The sequence below is a fragment of the Lytechinus pictus genome, chromosome 8 (assembly GCF_037042905.1).
Source record: "Lytechinus pictus isolate F3 Inbred chromosome 8, Lp3.0, whole genome shotgun sequence".
Taxonomy (NCBI): Eukaryota; Metazoa; Echinodermata; class Echinoidea; order Temnopleuroida; family Toxopneustidae; genus Lytechinus; species Lytechinus pictus.
In genome coordinates, this window is record NC_087252.1 from 23,718,291 (window position 1) to 23,737,670 (window position 19,380).

Below are 19,380 nucleotides of genomic sequence, written 5' to 3' on the forward strand. Positions count from 1 at the left end.
TATGAAGAGAAAGACACCAAACGCTGTCACCTTTGTCATGGAACCGGACATTTCAAGAAGGACTGCCCAAATAATCTACTAGATATTGAGAGGGGGCAATCCAGTCATTCCAGTCCAGATGGAAAAGATTCAGGAGGGAACAGACAGCAAACATCTAGACCGGATGGCCAACCAGGAGCTGGACAAGTTCGAGTTGGTACGTCAGGAAACGTCAAGCGGCAAGGCATTTTCATTGAGTCTAAAGTCAATGGGCAGTCAGTAACATTCCTGATTGATACTGGATCGTCGCAATCTTTTATTGCCGACAATGTTTTCAACATGATCGACAAGGAAAAGCAGCCAGTCTTGGAGGAAATGAATAACACGGTGCATCAGGCTGATGGATCACCTTTAGACACAAGGGGAAAAGCTGCGATGGAACTGCACATTGGAGGATTGGTCTTCATGGTCGAACTGAACGTGGCTACATTGAAGAATGAGGGTATCATCGGTCTTGACCTGTTAATTCAGATGCATGCTGAACTAGATTGCCATAAGATGGAACTTCGAACACCCTGGCAATCAATCCCATGTAAAGACCAGGAGGGCAGACACTTTTGCTGCAGAGTCGTGGCCTCCGAAACCAGTATCGTCCCTGCCGGGCATGAGGTTGTTCTCAAAGGAGAAGTGGCTGGATGTAACTCCATGACCATTAGCGGGGTCGGATTGTTGGAAGCCCCTACCAGTTCGACAGAATTGAGCAAGAAGGGCCTCCTAGTAGCCAGGGCTGTGGTTCCAGCAATCTGACCAGATGTCGAACTCTGTACCATAACATCTAGAAAATCTGTATCAACGAAGTACAGAGCAACTCCCTGAGCACCAGCGTAAAAAAGTGGTGGCATTGCTACAGGATTTTGCAGACATCTTTGCACAAAGTGCAAATGACCTGGGGAAGACCAGCCTGGTACAGCATTCGATCAACACAGGGGATGCAAGACCGGTAAAACAGCCAACAAGACGACATCCAGCAGGCCAGAGGGAAGTGATCGACAGGCAACTTGGTGACTTACTGACTAAAGGGCTGGTCGAACCGGTGTCAGGTCCATGGTCCTCTAATGTTGTTCTGGTTACCAAGAAGGATGGCACCAAGCGGTTCTGTATAGATTACCGTCAACTGAACGAGGTGACAGTGAAGGACGCATACCCCCTACCCAGGATTGACGACACCCTGGATTCCTTAAGTGGTGCCAAGTGGTTTTCAACTCTAGATCTTGCCAGTGGTTATTGGCAAGTCCAGTTGGATGAACAAGCCAAGTTGAAGTCAGCATTCATGGCCAATGGTGGGTTGTATGGATGGCGTGTCATGCCCTTTGGACTGTGCAATGCGCCCGCCACCTTTGAACGGCTGATGGATAGAGTACTGTCCGGGTTGACATGGAAGATGTTGCTTGTTTACTTAGATGACATCATCGTGTATGGGGAGACGGTTGAGGAGGAACTAGCTAGACTAAAAATTGTCTTCCAACGTTTGAGGGAATCTGGATTGAAGCTAAAACCGTCCAAGTGTCATCTGTTCCGGACCAGTGTCGTCTATCTGGGGCATGTGGTATCAGCAGATGGAGTCACAACAGACCCAGAAAAGACAGAAGCCATCAGAAATTGGCCAACTCCACGGTCCGTTAAAGAAGTCCGAAGCTTTATTGGACTAATGTCCTACTATCGACGCTTTGTGAAGGGATTTGCAATGGTGGCAAAACCATTACATCAATTGACGGAGAAGAACCGAGAATTTGAGTGGACAAAAGAGTGTCAGGAAGCGTTTGAAGAGCTGAAACGGAGACTGATTACTCCACCTATCCTTGCTTATCCATCTGCAGAAGGGCGCTACATCTTGGACACCGATGCTAGTGACATGGGCATAGGGGCTGTCCTTTCTCAAGTGCAAGGAGGTGTCGAGAAGGTGATTGCCTATGCTAGTCGCACTCTACACAAGACAGAGCTGAACTACTGTGTCACCAGGAAGGAGCTTTTGGCAGTGGTGGTATTCCTGAGGCAGTTCCGCCAATACTTATATGGCCGACATGTCACCATCAGAACAGACCATGGATCTCTGCAATGGCTGGTTCACTTTAAAGATCCAAGAGGCCAGTTTGCTAGATGGATGGAGATTATAGCTGAGTACGACTTTGACATCCAACATAGGCAGGGACGGAGTCATGCAAATGCTGATGGTCTTTCCCGGAAACCTTGTTTGCAGTGCTGCCGGGAGGATGAAGGTTGTGTTGGACAGATTATGGCTACATGGGAGGTTGCACCCGAGCCAGCAACAAACATTGGTGACTTACAACGAGAAGACGAGAATATCAGCCCTGTGCTGAATGCAAAGACCTCAGCAAAGAAACCTTTGGAGGAAGAAAGTGCATCATGGTCAGTTAAAGCTAGAAGACTCCTTGAACACTGGGAAGCACTTGTTGTCACCGATGGGGTACTCTACCGACGCTGGGAATCTGAGGATGGAGCAACAATTCGCCGGCAGTTGGTCGTCCCAAAAGTCATGATCAAGGACATCATCCAGGAGACTCATGCAACCTTAACTGGAGGTCATTTTGGCGTGGAAAAGTCAATGGGAAGGGCTAGACTAAAGTATTACTGGGTCGGAATGAAAGAGGATTTCCGTTCTGCTCTAAGAGAATGTGACATCTGTGCTAGACGGAAAGTACATGGCCAAACAAGACGAGCCCCCTTGCAGCAAAGAATAAGTGGTTCACCCATGGAGAGGATTGCTTTAGACATCCTTGGCCCTCTACCCAGGACCGACAATGGCAACAAGTATGTTCTTGTCGTTGGGGATTACTTCACAAAATGGATGGAGGCGTACCCAATCCCCGATGAGAAAGCTGAGACGGTGGCAGAGAAACTTGTCACAGAGTTTACATGTCGGTTTGGGGTTCCTAGGTATATCCATTCAGACCAGGGGCGCAACTTCGTGTCTGAAGTCTTCACAGAAGTCTGCAAGATCCTGGGAGTCACCAAAACCAGAACCACTGCCTATAATCCCAAGTCCGATGGGCTAGTCGAAAGGTACAACCGTACCCTGGTGGATACAATCGCTGCATTCCTGGACATGGATGGAGAAAGGAATTGGGATCAATTCATCCCCTTCGCTACATGTGCTTATAGAAGTTGCCCCCAGGTATCAACCGGTGAAACACCCAACATGTTAATGTTAGGGCGAGAAACAACCATGCCTATGGACTGGGATCTCCCTCCTCCCGAGACCTCCGAATATGATGACCAGACAGACTACAGTGCCAGGCTCCGGAATCGTCTAGAAAGAGCTCACAAGGTAGCAAGAGAATCCTTGAAGACAGCGAGTCGTCGGCAGAAGTCGTTCTACGACAGGAAGGTGCATACAGCTCTTTATGCTGTGGGACAATTTGTATGGCTACGAAAGAAAACCAGAGAAAAGGGCCGCTGCCCGAAACTGCAACCACGATGGCTTGGCCCTTACCTAGTTGTTACTCGCCTGTCAGATGTCACAGTTAGGATTCAACAGTCACGGAGGTCTAAACCACTGGTCGTACACATTGACAGGCTGAAGCCCTATCAAGGCATAAGGCTTCCCACTTGGGAATTCAGACCCACTGGAGAAGACTTGGTCCCGGAGAATTCAGCGGATGAAGAATCAGGACAAAGTTCGCCAAGTAGTGCCAACAGGCATGACACAACCGACTCCCCAGCAGACATCCTGCCAGATGTTGATGTGCCTGGAGACCCACCAGACCAGACGCCAGCAGGTGAAGACGCATCTGATAGACCAGAAGATGACACGTTAACAACTGACCATGATACTGAAAGTTCCCCAGAAGACGTTATGCCAGATGTTGATGTGCCTGGAGATCCACCAGACAGAAGCCATGCCGCAGATGATACCCTTGCAGGTGAACCACATGAAGCTTCGGCGGACGACCACACTTTGGAAAGCTCCTCAGGAGACATTCCACCCAATGACGATGTACCTGGAGAGCCACCAGACAACAGTCCAGCAGACGCAACAGATGGAGCAACAGCAGGGGGTACAACTAATGAACAATTACCCACTGCTACAGGAGAAACCACACCTGAAAAAGAAACTTCAGCCAGACGGTATCCCTCCCGTGACAGACGACCTGCTACATACCTGCGGGATTATTTTGTGACATGAGTTTCCTACAACTTTAACCAGGACTAAGTTACCAGTTCTGAAGGATACATGATAATGAACTCAATTGCAATCTTCAAGCTTTTTACGGATACCGGACGTCAAAAATATTGACTTTTGTGGACTTTAATCAATGCATAATTTCAGTGTTGCTTTGCATTGTATAAAAAAAGTTGTACTGAATTACCTGTTACAAGAAACTATATGACAAAGTATTTATTGTGTTTCGAAACTTAAAGTTGAAATTATGTTGTTTTGGAGTTTTTCGTTACCTTCTGTTTAGTAGTTGACAGTTTGTTATTAATTAGCTTGGGGACCAAGCTCGAGAGAGGAGGGAGTCGTGTAACGAACTATGTTTCCGATTTAATGTCATAGAGAGCTTATAGGGTCTGTAAACGTAGACTATATGGAAATCGTATGTGTAGACGTTCTATGATTCAACGAAAATTAGCCAAAATCGCACATTTTATAAACATGTTGGAGTTGTCATGAAACCTTTTGATTAATTTATTATTAGCAAAGTTGCCTAAGCATTATCCAGTTGTTTTATTCGAGAAAGCTGGTTGATTAGCAAAGTTAATTAGGTTATTGTAGTTGTTGAAGTCATTTTAGTAACTGTTTTATCGAAGTGTTAAAAAATGCATAAATACGAGGAGTCAACTGCTATTAAGAACAATCTGTGTTACGGCCCTTTACCGTAGAGCAAATGTTGCCCTTCATCTCTTGTATATCATTTTGCTCTGTACAATGATTTATCTGTGAGAAATTAAAGGTAAAGATCAAGCATTGAAACTACACTCTGGACTACGTTCTTATGAGTGTTATAAAGGAACAAATGATTGGTGTACGGAACGAATGCTGGTGATTGAATGGTCGACGGATGTCCGATTGACTGATAGTCCAGGATAGAAGAGGCATAACCTTGTTTTTTCATATATACAATATTATTTTATGGTTTCTTGTCAATTCGAGGGTGCTGATTACGAATCTGAATGATGCCACTCGTGTAACCTTGAGCATTTTCCGCAAATTGGCAAAATCAAATATGGCCGCCAAAATATGCAAATTGCCCATGAAAATCATAAAATTGTATGCACATTGGCTATGAAATGCATGAAATTATGTGGCAGGAGTGAAATACTCTCTGAAAAAATAGTTTTTGACAAAATATTTATTTTCCTGATATTCAAAATGGCCGCCATAGGCCCTTGTATACTCTATTATGTACAATATGAATAGGGAAAACTAATTTTCACAAAAATGGGCACTAAACTGCAAAAAAATCGCGATGTATGAACGAAGTAATATATGCAAATCATCATTAATAACGAGATATATCATTTATTATGTCATATATGGGAACATTGCTGTATTTTGATATCTAAAATAGCCGCCACTGGCCCGAACAGTATTGCGTACAATGGCAATGAGGGCAAAAAAATTAACAAGAGTGATCACTAAAATGCTTATTATGAAGATTAAACGAGTGGAATATACTAACTAAAAACCTAATTGTTAACGAAATATATTATTAGTAAGCCATGTATGTGATGAATGTTGTATTTTGATATTCAAAATGGCTGCCAAAGGCCCTAAAAGTATTATGCACAATGAGAAAGAGGAGCAAAGAAATCACAAGAGTGAGCACTAAAATGCATATATATATGTGATAAATTAATGAGATACTGTCTAAAAACGTATTTTCTAACGAAATATATCATTCAGGTTTCAGGTTTGTGTTAAATACTGTATTTTGACTTTCAAAATGGCCGCCATAGACATTGACTGTATTATGTACAATGCAAAGTGGGAAACCAATATTCACAGGAGTGAGCACCATAAATGCACGTAATAGTGATCTATGAGTAAAACATTGTCTGAAAGCATAATTTATATTAAGATATCATTTATTCTGCCAGTTTGATAAATACTGTTATTTTAAAGTCAAAATATGGCCGCTACAGGCCCTTGCGGTATTATGCACAATGTGAATGGGAACAAATCATTTCAACAGAATTTGGCTTTGTTTGGCCAAATGGTGATGTATGAGTGAAATATTGTCTGAAAACATGTTCTATAACAAAATATATCATATCTTATATAATTTAGTTGATAAATACTGTATTTCAATATTCAAAATGGCTGCCCATATGCCCTTTTTTTGAACATTATTTGTCTCCACTCAATTTGTATATTATACGATAAGGGCCTTTGTTGGCCATTTTCAATTTAAGAAATGCAGCACTTATCACAAAAATTACACAGCATTTTGATATATCTCGTTAGAAACCATGGTTTTAGACAATAATTCACCCTTAGATCACAATTCACAATTATGTGCAATATTTAGAGTCTAACAAAGCCAAATTCTGTCAAAATCATATGTCCCATGTTACAATGTACACAATACTTTTAGGACCTATGGCAGCCATTTTGAATGTCAAAGTACAGCATTTATTACCTCCACGACCAATATGTGATGTATTTAGTTAGAAATCATGTTTAAGACAATATTTTTACTCGTACATCACAGTTATATGCATTTTATGATTATCACTCTTGTGATAATTAGTTTCCATGTTCGCATGTTACGTAATTTAGTTAGGGCTTGTAGACATGGTTACTTATTTTGAATGTCAAAATACAGTATTTATCAACTATATGGCAGAAGAAATGCTATAATAATTTATATAAAAAAATATGTTTTCAAATAACATTTACTCATACAACAGGATTATATGGATGTCATAGTAAAGCAAATCCAAATTCTTACAAAATTATATGTCCCCGTTCACATTGTAGATAATACTGTTAGGGCCTACAGGGGCCATTTTTAATTTCATAATACAGCATTTATCTCATGCATGACAAAATAAATTATATGTCTTGCAATAAAACATGTTGTCAGACAATATTTTACTCGTAGATCACAATTACATGCATTTGATTTTTCTTACTCGTGTGAAAATTAGTTTCTCCATTCGCATTGTACATGAGAAATATAGGGCCTATGGCAGCCATTTTGAATTTCAAAATACAGCATTTATCACATAAATGGCATTTTAACAAATATGTTTTTAGTCAGTATTCCACTCGTTTATCTTAATAATATGCATTTTAGTGCTCACTCTTGTCATTTTTTTTGGCCCCGGCCATATTATGATTGCCATTGTACATAATACTCTTTGGGCCAGTGGCGGCTATTTTAGACATCAAAATACAGCAATGTTCTCATATATGACATGATAAATGATATATTTCGTTAGTAATGATGATTTGCATATATTACTTCGTTCATACATCGCGATTTTTGCAGTTTTAATTAGTGCTCATTTGTGTGAAAATTAGTTTTCCCTATTCATATTGTACATAATAGAGTATAGAATGGCATATGGCGGCCATTTTGAATATCAGGAAAATAAATATTTTGTCAGAAATTATTTTTTCAGAGAGTATTTCACTCCTGCCACACAATTTCATGCATTTCACAGCCAATGTGCATACAATTTTATGATTTTCATGGGTAATTTGCATATTTTGGCGGCCATATTGGATTTTGCAAATTTGCGGAAAATGCTCAAGGTTACACGAGTGGCATCATCCAGATTCGTAATCAGCACCCTCGAATTGACAAGAAACCATCAAAAAATATTGTATATATAAAAAAACAAGGTTTGGTCAATTCTCTATGGGGCCTATCCTGGACTATGAAATGAGACGAGAGAGGTGATCGATTGCAATCGACGGATGATCTGACTGGAGAAACCAGAGACGACGGTTGGTGATGGTTGTTAATCAGTCTTTTCCATAAACCATCAGCAACGGTCATATACTTTGACCAAACGAACGCAACTGACGGTCAGGCACGGTGGCATCCTGACAAGAAAACCGTGTCAGCTGAAAGTTGGATTAGAGGCCGTCACAATATATATTTTTTTGGAGTTTTGACATTGAGGAGTGGACATTCATTTATATTTTGAATGATACGGTATGGATTGAGCAATTGCTTGGTCTGGTATATTTCCCCTGTTTTTTTTTTATAATTCAATTGCCTTTTAAGGGACCTACAACAGGTTTTTCCTTTATTTACAGTTGTAAGGGAGGAAATATGGAATATACAATCATGTTGATAATTGCAGTTTATCAGTTTTTGTATTGATATGTCGATGTTTGCAGTTTATTATTTCAATGTTATGGCATGGAAATGCTAAGGGTGTTTCTGTTTCTGAGTTAGTAATTTACTTTTGCTATTTACATATATTTTACTTTGATACATTGTATGCACTGGTATACAATGTCTATGACAGTGATAGGCTTGTTATGTGAAAGAGTACAATTCATGCTTTCATAGGGCGTTATTTTGATAAAGGTTTTAATTATATGCTTACTAAGGATTTTTATATTGTCAGATATGTTTGTTCTGAGGATATAGATTGAATTGAATATTATTGGTTATTTAAGGTTTTGTTACAAGACGAGAGAAGAAGAAAAGTGGTTGCGCCAATATGTTTGTTTGTGTAATGTCGCCATCTGCGACGGATTAATCGCCCCTTGTTCGGCCGGCGCTGTTCTGTGAGGTAAAGCCCCGGGGGGGCCACTTCCATTCACGAGTGGATACCATGCGCGACCATGGTGTCTCGAAAAGCACCCTAAACACGTAATTTCCATATTCTGAAAATGCACCCCTTAACAAGTATTGGCGTGTGAAACCCTACCCTTAACAAGTATTGGAAACAAAACGATACTCTTGGCAAATGTTCCCTGAAATGAACCCCTAAACAAGTACAGGAATGTTTGATTGTTACGGGTCCTTCGGTCGTCGGCTTTACCTTATTGGTTTAGTACGACCCCACCTTCTACACCTCGCGCAAATCGGACTCTAAACACGAAGTGTTGGGGCAAAAAGGACATCCTTTATAAAACATTTTAATTTTGTTTTATCATCCCCGCGAATTCTACCCTAAACACGTAATTTTCATAGCGAAATAGATACCCTTTTTTCATTATTTTTGTGTTTTTGACACCCTTATCACGTTACGTACGTAACGTGCCCTGTCGTGAAAAAGACATCCTTTTTACGTGTTTTTTTGGTCGCGCATGGTATCCACTCGTCAATGTAAGTGGCCCCCCCGGGGGTAAAGCCCGATGAAGTTGGCTTATTAAACTGTATTATTAACTGTAACTGGCTACTCATCTTTCATTTAATTATTGTCGTCTCATTATTAACATTAATGTAGGAAGATACCTAGTTACCAATCCATTTTACGATTTACAAAGCATTAAAAGTGTGTCCTGTTCTTAGATCCGAGCTCTATTTTTTTCGGCTCGCGCTGCCGTCAATTGTGTAGTTCTGTAACTAGAGTCCTGAAGAAAATCCCGGTGATTGGACTTATTGGTGATTGGACCCATGGCAACGATACCAAATGATTTTTAGCCGAAATGGGTTTAGACAAAGTGATAGCGAACCAACTGAAGTTAGACCAAAAGGAACGTGGGCGAAATGAGAGTAGACAAAGTAGATATTGGACCAATTGAAAAAAAATACAATTAGACTAAATGATAATAAACAAAACGGCGATTAGACCAACTGGCTAGGCGAGATGGTAATTAGACGAAATTGTTATTGGACTAAAGTTTTTTTTTTTTTTTTTGTAAAATAATCATTGCTGGTCTTCTTTATTCATTAAACAAAATATATTCACAGTGCTAACATTTGCCTCCATTTCTGGAGGGAAAAACATGGTTTTCTGGATTTCACATTTTCTTCTATCTGTAAACGATATCTTAATAGGTAAAACAAAATATTAAACAGCCTTTGAATCGTTATTTTCCTTTTAGATTCTTTTCCAGCGAAACATTTATAAATGGTATATAAAGCATAATTCAAAATTATATCTACATCATTTTTTTCTTTTGATCTAAATGAAATTCCTGATAATATATGACATGGCTGGAAATGAAAATTTGGCAAAATATATTTCTGTACATTTTCTTCAATTTTTTTCCAAAATATTATCATTATGTTACAAGAGAAAAACATATGACTGCAATCACCTTTTTGATCACAGTAAAAACATTGGTCATTTTCTTTTAATTTCCGTCTAAAAAGGTTAGCTGGTGTTGCCAAAATATTATACATGAACTTAAAATTAAAATTGACCAGTACATTGTCCTTAACTAACTTTAACTTAAATAACCAAACATCTGTCCAAATTGGTAAACAGTCAAATACTAAGGTATTACACCAAAATTCTTCTGCTCTAGATTCTTCAGTTTTTACTTGGATCAATTCATAATATATTTTCCTAACTGTCAATTTACTTAATGAAATAATACTATCAACCAATCTAATATCATTATATACATTAACATTGGATCTAAATTCCGAATACTTCTTTTGTAATAAACTTGTATTAGAAAAAAGAGACATGTTGCCACATAACTCAATAGCCTGTCGTATATTACGAGCATACTGACTGTACCACCTTCCGTCCTTAACTACTATTTTAGCGCTAATCTTATCTATAGGTAGAAAACCCTTATCATCCATTAAATCCCCCACAAACAAAATATCAGAGTTTATCCAATTCATATAACATAACATTTTCCCTTTGTATAAGATATCTTTATTTAGCCAAATCATTTCTTTTTGATAATTATCCTGTATATGTGCTTGAATATTTCTTGAATAGTTATACCTTTTTAATAAGAAAAACGTTGATATCAAGTTATGATAGAAATAAGGCATCCTGTTTTCCAAAAAACATTTGTTTTTAATATTATATTTACAATTCATAATAACTTTTATACAACCCAGTTGCTGAAACCAGTAATCAAACATACATTAATTTACATCCAGGGTTTAACTCATCACTCAAATATTTACAAAGCCAAAATAAATTCAACGACGCAACTTTTGTTTCAACATCTAACATATTTAGGCCACCTTCCTCTATTGTACTTACTACATTAGTCCGTTTAACCTTTGCGGGTCGTCCTTTCCATAAGAAATTTAAAAATAGTTTATCGAGCTCCTTTACTATTTCTTTAGGACAAGAATGAACTTGTGTTGTATAAATTATTTTCGACATAATCAACGATTTTAATATTAAAATTTTCCCTCTTAACGTAAGGTTTCTCTGTTTCCATATGTGTAACAACTGTTTAATTTTTAATATTCTTTGTTCAGACCAATTCATTTCTAAACTTAAATGCTTCTTTTTGCAAAAATAAATACCAAGAGACTTAACATAAACGTCCTCCCATAATATATTTCCAATATTATTTGTCGGATTGTCGTTTCCCAGCCAAATAGATTTTGTTTTGTTTTCATTTAAATGAATTCCAGAATATGTTTCAAAGTTTATAATGATATTAATAGCTGTATTGCCTGATATAACTCTCCTAACAAATAATGTCATATCATCTGCTAACTGCAGTATCTTAAAAGTATTATTATTTTCATGTTTGTAACCAATGCTCAAACCTATGATATTATTATTTTGTCTTATCTGATTTGCAAGGGTTTCAATGCAAAGTATAAATATTAATGTGGATAAGGGACAGCCCTGTCTTATACCCCGCGATGGCTTTATATCTCTTGTTAACCATCCATTCGTTAATATATTAAGATGGGGATCATTATATATAAGTGAAATCCATTTCCTAAAACTATCTTAAAAACCATATATCTTTAAACAAGCATCAATAAACTTCCATTCTAACGTATCGAATGCTTTCTGAAAATCGGCAAATATAATTGCACCATCGGTTTTGTTAAAAATGCTATAATCTATAACATCCTGGATTATTCTGGCATTATATAAATACCACTCCTGCCCTTGATATAACCTACTTGGTCTTCATTAATTAAATGAGTTAAAACCTTTTGGAGTCTGTTTGATAGTACTGTAGCAAGTATTTTGTAATCAGTATTAAGTAATGTAATTGGTCGCCAGTTACCCAATTTCATCGAGTCTCCACCTTTAAATAACAAAGTTACAACACCCTTTCTCTGCAAAAAACTAAGCTTACCTTTGCTATAACCTTCATTTAAACTATTTACAACAAGATCTTGTATATCAACCCAAAATTCCCTAAAAAACTCTACTGTTAATCCGTCGATACCGGGTGTTTTATTGAGACTCATTCCCTTTAACGCATTTGTGGCATCTTTAATTGAGATCAGTCCCTCGCATTCTTCGGCTTCACTACCACATAAATGAGGATGATTTATTTCTTTAAGATACGCTTCGATCAACAACAGATCGGGATTTTGTGTTGTGTATAATGAAGAATAAAACTTTTCTACTGACTTCATAATTTTGTCCCTATGAGTTACTACTTTCTTTCCTATCTTTATCCCTGATATATATTTTTTTGTGCTATTCCTATGTTCTAAATTTAAAAAGTATGAAATATTGCTCTCACTTTCTTCAAAATGTGTAACTCTAGACCTAACTTTTGCACCATCGCATTGCTTTTTGTAATACATATTAACCTTTCTTTGAACACTAATCATCCGTTCGTCTATCTCCGAATTACCTGCATAAAGTTGCACATGTAAACATTCTAATTCTTTTTCCAATGAAATTAATTCTTCCTTCTCGGCTTTCCTAAGCTTCTTAGCAAAAGATATAGTATAATCTTTCATTCTCAACTTACATAGGTCCCAAATATAATGAGCGTCACATTCTGTTTTAAATTCAATTTTAGTATGAGTGATAACATTAATGACACCAGTTTTATAATCGCTGTTTTTCAGGAGTGAGTTATTCAATTTCCAGTATGAAGAGCCACGGGCAGCATTACGTGATGAATGTATTGTCATAGTAATAGCACGATGGTCTGGACACATTGAGACCGGTTTAATGGACATATTATAAATGTAATCCACAAACTCATTTTGAACTAGCCAGTAAGCTATCCTTGATGACATATTCAGATACTTACTTCTATAGGTATATTGTTTTTTGTTTTTGTTAATTTTCCTCCATACATCAACCATCTTAATTTTTTTAACAAATTGCATATATCCATTTGGTTTCTTATATATTGTTTTATTACCTATCACGTCAATACTTGGATCGTTAACACAATTAACATCACCTCCTATGATTAAAACATGTGAACCAGTAGTCTTACAATCATAATTACTCATTATCTTTTCCAACTTTAAGAAAAAATATTTTTTATTCTTCTTCTCTGTCGGAGCAAAAATATTAACCAAAAATACATTTTTGTCATTTATTTTAGTATCTGTAATCAAAATCATTACGTCGTCTGATGAGTAAATCAAATTAACAGGTATTTGGGAATTCTTTTTCACTAAAATTGAAACACCTCTATTGGACTATGTTGATAGTTGTTGACTAATGGTAGACAAAAGTATATCAGACCATGCGATAGTGGGGGAAAGGCAGTAGACGAAATGGCAATAAACCGATAAATATCCATACAATGAGTAATCCTGACTTCCAAATCACTTAATTCTCTTTCTCGTGCCTCAAAATACTTAGTGAAAGCATATTTTATATCTTATCTGTAGCTCGAGTCCTGAACAAAATACCGCTGCGACATTATGCGTTGCGACATGTGACATTATGCGTTGACACTTTGCTGCGACATTATGCGTTGCGACATGTGACGTTATGCGTTAGAAAAACTACGACAATATGCGTTGACTGCGACATTATGCGTCGGACGCTCTTGGCATAGTGTCGCAATCTGCGACATTATGCGTTGCTGCGACATTATCGGTTGTAACAACACTAGTATATTAGATTCCGTATTTAACACGCAGAGCTACCAGGAATGCTTCTAGCATTTCTTTCATTTGAATATAGGATAAAAGAGCATAATTTCCATTGGGTTTGATGCCAAGGTCGAGTTAAAACTCTATTGAGCTCCTAAAGTTATATCTTTAAAATGTTAATGTTTCTAATCAACTGTAAAACAACAGATATGGTGAATTACTTACCATATAAGCTGACATCAGTATAGTTGTATATGATGTTCCCCTTGTAGTTCGAAACTCTGCAGATGTATCGGCCTTGTTCAGAAATACTGACGTCCTTGATGATCAAAGAATAATTTTCATTCATTTCCATGATGTCGCATACACTTTGACGTAGGCATTTACCGGTAGCGTCTTCAGTTGGGATCCATGAGACAAGATTTGTTGATCGTCTGGGATCATATCCTTTCTTCCAGTAGACAGCCAACGGTGACCCTCGAAACTGACATGTCAGGACTGCTCTGTCTCCTATTCTTACATTTTTGTGTGACTCAGTGTAAACAACATCATCAGGAACATCACCATTTATCCCTAAATGACAAAGATAATGTTATTCACACCAATAGAACACACGCTTTTGAAATATTCAAAGTCTTGTCCGATTTCATTCTATTCATCAAAGCATACATGAATGTTTCATAATTCTATAAATATTTTTTTATTACAAGGTTCAAATAAAAAAAATAGGGAACGTATTTTAGTTATATCTGAAGTGTTGAAATTGAAATACCAAATACGAAATACAAGTGTCATTTCCCAAACACTGACCCAATTTACTTTCCAGTTAATATTTCATTCCAAATGTCCACAATGACAAGTATTTTCAATGCTATACTTTATTCGTTTAATTTCTTTTAATTATCTGTGTTATTGTTTGACATTTTAATCATATTACCTTTTAAATAAATGGTAATTCGGCCGATGCCACGATTTACCATATCAAAATACTATACAATAGTAGCTGCTAATAAGATTTATGGAATGAGGACTTTCAAATCATTTTGGAAAATCCAGATCTTGGTTAATTTTTGTATATTATGTTAATACCACAATCTTATCCCCATGCCAAATTATCAGTGACACTCGATTAACCTTGTGTGCACATCACTGGCGTAAATCCCGGGGGGGGGGGATGGGGGGATATATCCCCCCACTTTTCGAGGAGGGGGGGGGTGGCCTGTACAAACATCCCCCCCACACTTTTTAATAATAATAATAATATAGGGTATTTATATTGCGCACATATCCACCTTGTTAGGTGCTCAAGGCGCTCCTATATTACCCGGCTAAGCTAGGCGTTCATAGCGCACACAGCTTTTTAAGGAATTACTTCCTACCGGTACCCATTTACCTCACCTTGGGTTGAGTTTTACGAAAGAAATGAAAAAAAATCACAAGAGATAATTGTTTTATTGGTGAAAATTCTTCCAAAAATACCGCTTAACAAATAAAATAACATTATTGAATCATAAAATGCAAATAAAGAGCCAGTTCACAATTTCCAAACGAAATACTTATGTCCTTATTATAACATTGAAGAGAAACCCCCGTTTCTTCCAATTCATCAATGTTGGGGTCTTTGGGAAGGGATTAAGATGGAATGTCAAAAATTTGTTGAATGTAATCTCTGATAAAACCATTAAACCATCATGGGGTAAAAAATATAATAATATTGGAGGGGTATTTGCCATATGGACATACAGTGGCGTAACTACGGGGGACATGGGGGGCACATCCCCCCCCCCCCCCCATCGGCTGACCAAAAAAAAAAACGGGGAAAGGGGGAAAGGAGAAAAGAGGGAGAAAGGAAGAGAAACGTAGTGGGAAAGAAGAAAATATTATTCATTAGAATGTTATATTATATTATAACTATGTTAAGTTACATTACATAAGAAACATTTATCATAACTTTATGAAACATAATTTGCCCAGGGCCTACGTCTTCATTGTTCCTGGTGCTCGCATTGTCTGTTTAACGAGATATATAATCCTGTTGTACTAAAACATCCCGTTTTCAAGTCAATATAAACCAAATATATTTCCTAGCACTTGAGTTATCATTGTTTTATGTAGTGACATATGCTTCTTTTTCATGACTCAAAAGTGATTGCCCCATGTTAAGGTCTTCGTATATATGAAACATTTCCTGCCCGTGATTACGTTCGCATTAGTGGATTGGTGAGATATGTCTGCTCTTCATGAATTTCTAAAATCAGTCCTTAAAGGAGAATGAAACTCTTGGAGCAAGTTAGCTTTTGTGAAAGCAGAAAAATCAAAGAATAAGATCAACAAAAGTTTGAGTAAAATAGGACTAGCAATAGAAGAACTATGAGCATTTGAATGTCGAGATCACTAATGCTATGGAGATCCTCCTATTGGCAATGCGACCAAGATCTATGATGTCACAGATGAACAACTCTCCCCCTTTGGACACTGAAAATATACCCCAAAACATCTCTTTTTGCTCATTCTAATCATATGACAAACTATTCATCAATGATATAATGTTGTGAAACCTCTGTACTTGTCCTCTCATAAAGAGAACACATCACCTTGTGATAGACTCTATAAAAGTGAGAATATAAGTGAAATAAGTACTAAAGTAATGAGGGAGTTGTACGTGTGTGACATCACAGATCTTGGTCGCATTGCCAATAGGAGGAACTACATGGCATTAGTGATCTCAATATTCAAATGCTCATAACTTTCTTATTATTCATTCAATCTTCCTCAAACTTTCAACAATATGTTTCTTTGATTTTTCTCTTTGATATGGATTCAGCTGGTTTCAAGGGTTTCATTCTCCTTTAAAATGTCCCTTCTTCTGATCTGAATATCAAAAATTTTCAGCTCGAGCTTCGCGCTCGCATCATTTGGTTAATGAAATATGTATGGTCCTAGTTAATTCCTACAAAGAAACCTTAGAATGCCCCACTTCAGGTCTGAATTATCGAAGTTTTCAGCTCGCGCTTCGCGCTCGCACTGTTAAGCGAGACAGGTACCTAATATCATGATTACACAAATTTGAATATAATGTCCCTTTTTAGGTGTGAATATAAAAAAAATTCAGCTCGCGCTTCGCGCTCGCATTATTTGATCAGTGAGAAACATATCCGTTTAATGACATTGTCCTTAAAATGTATCTATTAGGTCACTCACTCAGTCATTCAAAAATTTTGCTGGTGCCCCCCTCCCCACCCCCCCCCCCCCCATGCCGTGACCCACGGTCGCCACTGTGGACATATCAATGACAATTCCTTGCATATCTAAAAACATGATTGCAAAAAATGCCAAAATATTTCAGTCATCCCCCCCCCACCCATCAACACGGATTTACGCCAGTGGTGCACATTTCATAGAATGGGTTCTAATATTTCTAATTTCTATTTCAAACACTTAACCTTGGTAAGCTGCTATGCAGGCGATACAAACAACAGTTTTCTTACCCTTGATACAGTAGAAAGCATGAATTTAACTATTGTCAAACACTATTAAATAACCTTTTTTAATATAAGCATAATCAAACACTACTAAAGGAAATTTTTTTCATAGCTTTTCCAAAACCTTTACTACTAACCTGCAAAGAACATGAAGGAGCAAACGTTGAAAACAGATACTATCCAGAGAACCAGTTTTCTTTTGGGAACCGCCATCTTCAGCTCCGCGGCATGGTGCATCATGTAACATATCTACAGTATAAAGCTGCATTTCACTTGCATCAGTGCATGAATACACATATATCGATGTTTACATTATAATTTATGAGATATGTATACCGTGTATCTACGATCATAAATCTATGTTAACTGCATATATCAAACGAACTTTGATAAAGTTAATGATTGCCTGTTTGACACGTCACCAGATATACAGTGCGTACAAAAAAAGTTCACACCAAGAAATCATTTTTTTAAATTATATATTTATGATATTTTGAAGATTTTTCCACATGTAATCATTGGTACAGTTCTCTTTAAGCAAATGTTGATATAACTGACGAAAAAATCCGCTTGAGTGAGCACCACTTACTTTTGAAAAGTTCGTGAAAATGTGATTTGCGCAGATCTCGGATATATTTATATGAATAAAAGTAGACGATGATCATGAACACATGGAATTTAGCGAGGAAGATTGATAAGAAGATATCTTTTACATTTTCTTTGCCCAAAACACTTCATAGAACGTCATTGCACACCCATTCCCACACACCAAGGCCATGATCGTACATTTTGCATCTTCAAATACACAATATTTTTTCCCCATTGGGAAGGAAGACACCCCTTTTACCAAATGGTATCAGCTCGCATATTCTGTGCTTCCATCGTTTTGTTTAATAAGATATGATTATACGGTTCAGGATTTACAATGTAATTCACACTTAAAATAAATTAAACAATGCTGTTTACTATGTGAATCGCACAGCAGTTGTTTAGAGTTTAAATAAGTGTTTAAATTCGTCAACAACCATGCTTAAATTATTGATAATTAAATATTTTAATTTACACTTTATTGTTTAGGATTTTAAACACTTGTTTAAAATATTTAAAACAAGGCAAACGCCAAGCGTTGTCTCGCCTGCATATTGCAGTCATGAAGAGACTGCATGTCAAAACTACATGTATGCTATATGACTTAGATGGACCTCTGTTACGAGTTTGGCGATCCCACCTCGAAGCTATAGAAAGTTATCGTGTGTACAACACAGCAGTGCCTGTCATGAAAAGTTCATTGACCTTTGACCTTAATCAAATTCAACTCACATTCGAACTTGACCTGCACCTTCAAGAGATGGACCTCTTGTTTGAATTTGGCAATCCTACCTCGAAGATATAAAAAGTTATTATGTGTACAACAAAGCACAGTGCCAGTCATGGAAAGTTCATTGACCTTTGACCTTAATCAAATTCAACTCATATTTGAACTTGACCTGCACCTTCAAAAGATGGACCTCTTGTATGAATTTGGCAATCCTAACTCGAAGATATAGAAAGTTATTGTGTGTACAGCACAGCACAGTGCCAGTCATGGAAAGTTCATTGACCTTTGACCTTATTCAAATTCGGCTCACATTTGAACTTGGCCTGCACCTTCAAGAGATGGACCTCTTGAATGAATTTGGCGATCTCACCTCGAAGCTATAGAAAGTTATTGTGTGTACAACACAGCACAGTGCCAGTCATGGAAAGTTCATTGACCTTTGACCTTATTCAAATTCGACTCATATTCGAACTTGACCTGTACCTTCAAGAGATGGACGTCTGTTATGAATTTGGTGATCCCACCTCGAAGCTATAGAAAGTTATTGGGTGTACAAAGTTATTATGTGTACACAGCACAGTGCCAGTCATGGAAAGTTCATTGACCTTTGACCTTATTCCAATTTGACTCATATTCGAACTTGACC